This window comes from Salminus brasiliensis, chromosome 1 (genome assembly GCF_030463535.1).
Source record: "Salminus brasiliensis chromosome 1, fSalBra1.hap2, whole genome shotgun sequence".
Classification (NCBI taxonomy): domain Eukaryota; kingdom Metazoa; phylum Chordata; class Actinopteri; order Characiformes; family Bryconidae; genus Salminus; species Salminus brasiliensis.
The window spans coordinates 61,110,385-61,114,128 of NC_132878.1; positions in this window are offsets into that span (position 1 = coordinate 61,110,385).

The following is a 3,744-nucleotide window of genomic DNA, read 5'->3' on the forward strand; positions in this document are numbered from 1 at the left end:
TCCCATTTTTATATTTCCCAGTTTCCTGATAGCTAGATATATAGATATATAGACGGAGAGATAGATACTTTCCCGATGGAAATGTAGCATCCAGTAGCAGTTACACAATACAGCACGGTAATACAATATAATAATAAGGGTGGTACTGTGTATATATACAAAAAAAGAAGTAGTCCAGGCACAGCAAATATAAATAAATAAATAATCTATAGAAGATGCCATCAACTATAGATATATATATCTTATTACAATAAGGCATGAATATATACATAGATAGATAAATATCTCACTTACTACAATAAGAAAATCCTTTATTAGTCCCACAGTGGGGAAATTCTCAATGAGTCAGATGAAAGGCTGTGCAGTACATTAATACATGAATGGGCCTGTGCTTCCTTAGTATAGGTGCTCCCTGCTCAAAGGATGACTTACAAACATAGCACAGTTTATGTTGAGCTTATGTTTCTAAAAAAAAAAAAAAGGAACTATATATGTATCTAATCTCAGTAATAAACACTGCATGAAAAACTGCACTTGCTACTTACTACAGTAGTATTAATTAATAACTTACTTTTTTTGTATAAACATATTGCTTAAAAAATATTACACATTCATCACGCATTTCAGATTCTTGGGAACATACTTCAATAGGACTCAGTTGTTATTATTGCTGTTTTGTCTTTATTTAATTTGCAAAAAATAATAAGTTACATTCCACAATACATCAAACCAAACAGAATAAAATAAGTATGTGACAATTAAAGCTACAGTCTCAAAAACCGAAATCAACTGCACTAAACATTTTGAAAACATCTACACTCTGTAAGGCTACGAAACACAATCATGTTGAGCACACTCAACAGGCATCTAGTACCACAATATCCTCAGTTTTGAGATCATGATGTATTCCCACATGATTTAGACTCCCCCTTAGACTCCTTCTCAGAAACCTCCATGTGCATATGTGAGACAAAGGTGACAGTTTGTTAGTTTTTAATCTTTCATATCTGTACACTCTACACAAAACTGTTCAAACCTTGCACTTCAAGTACATTTTGGATACAGACCAGAAAACGTGTGCATATAGCTAACTAGCAATAAAAACATAGGTAGTGTTCTGTTGATGGGTTTGCCTTCATGGAAGGTGAGTTGAAAACCCAGCAGATGTGAGTGTGAAAGCAGTTTTACAATAAAGAGCCTGCAGCTGCGTCACAGTTTTGAATGATCTCAGAAATTCTCTACTATCTGTGAACGTAATCTGTATCCGCCGCATCTGTTATGTACAGTCAGCTGGCGTACTAAATTCAGCTTGTTTGTCAACCTCTGGACTTGACACACAGTATATATGTGTGAGGCAGTTGCAGAATTCTGTCAATATCTAGGTGAATCATGTATTTCTGTACACTTTAATTAGCAATAATTCTTCAACTGTAATGTGACGAATAAACGTGTAAAACAATGTTACATGTCTGATTTTTCCTAAAATCTGTTGTTGGAGTGTAATGGTTTTGGTACCTACATATTTAGGTTATATAGCCAAGTATATATTCTCAGAATACAGCAACCGCCCAATTGCTTCCATTATTAATAGGTTTCAAGCCAATGTATACAGAGAACTTAATGTATACAGAGAACTTTTATAAATATAGTAAATATATCATATATATAGGACATTTCAACAGTATTCAAAAGCTAGACCCCATTTACACACAGCTCAAACCAGTTCAGGAGGTGAAGTCATATTCGAGCCACACGTTATAGCAATGTTATAGCAGCACATCCACAACCAAAACCCCTCCAAGTACAACCAAAACACCAGTAACAGTGAATTTGCATATTTCACAGCGATCGGGACCAGAAACGCATTTGACTATCAAGTGTAAGCGAATGTAGTTACAGTCTTATCAGGATACAATCCAGATACTAGTCACATGATGTGACCAGGTGTAAATGAGGTCCTAGAGTATTCCTTTAACTTATGGGCACTCACGAGATCTGTGCCTCAATATCTACACAAGATTTTAGTGTATATCTTAATAACACAAATATGCACGTTGATTAGCTGGATCATATCAAGACTGGCACTTCACAAGAAGCTGGTCTCAGATCAGCAGCCCCACAAACACTTGTCAACTGCAGAACCTTCTCAGGGCTTTCAGAGGACAGCTGAAAGTTTGCAACCATGCACAGCAGAAATAATAAAAAACACTGGTCCTGGCATGCAGCAAACCGATTTGAGCAGAGGATGTAGGCATGTTGGAAGCTGCTTGGGAAACTTACCAAATCTATAAACCAGCCCTGCTTAGACTAAGCTTTTGGTTTATCTAGGTCTGGGAAACCAGCCCAATATGTTCATGATGTCCAACTTGTCCATATCTAAACACATGGAAGGTGCTGGATTTGTGTCATAGAGTAAAAATGTTCACGTAAGCCAAAATGCATAGATGACATAATATTTACTTACACATTTACAAGATCAACTAGAGCAACAGTTTTCTCAGTTGAGCAAGCAGAGAACTACACTTTATGGACCAAATTATTGGGACACCTGCTCATTCATCTTCAGAAATCAAGTGTATTAAAAGAGTTTATCCTGCTTTTGTTAGAGTAACTGCTGTCTCTACTCTCCAGGGAAGGCTTTGTACTCTATTTTGGAGCATTGCTGTAAGGATTTGGTTGCATTCCGGGACAAGAGCGTGAGGTCAGGATATTAGATGATCACCAACCCACCTCCTTCCACATCTTATCAAAAGAAAGTACTGAAATGATCATCAGTGTAGCTCCAGTGCTTCTACATTCGACATTTGGCAATGTACCAATAGGTTCATGTTTATCTAGATAGTACTTCTCTACAGGGACTAGATAAGCTGTGTGTGTGCATTTGCACATTTGTGTTGGTAATGGGTGCAACTTAAAGTAGCTGAAGGCATTCATTAGTAGTAATAGTGCTCTCAGCCAATTTGGTTTGTCCCATTTTGAAGAGAAAGACCTGATGTTAGATAGCACATAGCACATCAAACTCAAACATTAGTGAATGAGCTGCAGCTAAAATTGCTTACATATTGTGTAAGATGTTTACTGTTTATTCCCATCTGTACTCCTCCTATTCCATGATGTCCCCAGACTGGGAAGCTTCTGACAATGGAGCGCTGAGACCTGATCTTTGCTGGACTTCTGATCTCCTCACACTTAAAAAGCAGGCAGTTGTGACCGTTGTGCCACTCTAGAGCTGTGAAAATAGGCTACATAAAAACAACTGAATATTCACGTCTATGCAGATCTAGAGTGCTGCAACTGTCTAACTTGCTATCGCCTGCTTGTCAAGAGACAGGCGATATCACCAACACCATAGCCCTGTGAGGCCTGTGAGTCTGAAAACAGGAAGCCCCCCCACCCCCACCCTCCTCCTCATGTAATAGCAGAGTCCTAACCCACAAATGGGAATAAACAGTGGACACAGTGAAGGAAAAGAGACACAGACCTCACTGCAATGCAGAACTGCAAATGTAAGCTAGGTGTGAAATGTGAACTTTCCATTAAACTACACAGAGTTTACTCAAAACACTCTCTATAATCACTATTTAACGTAGACGTTTTTACTGTGTACCAGATGGACCATACTGGAAACAGTACATAGTTTACTGGCAGGATATGGCGATGGAACGATATTCAAGTGTAAATGACAGTACATTGTTTTGTGTTCATTTCTTAAAGATATAGTATACTGGTATAGTAAAAACTAAA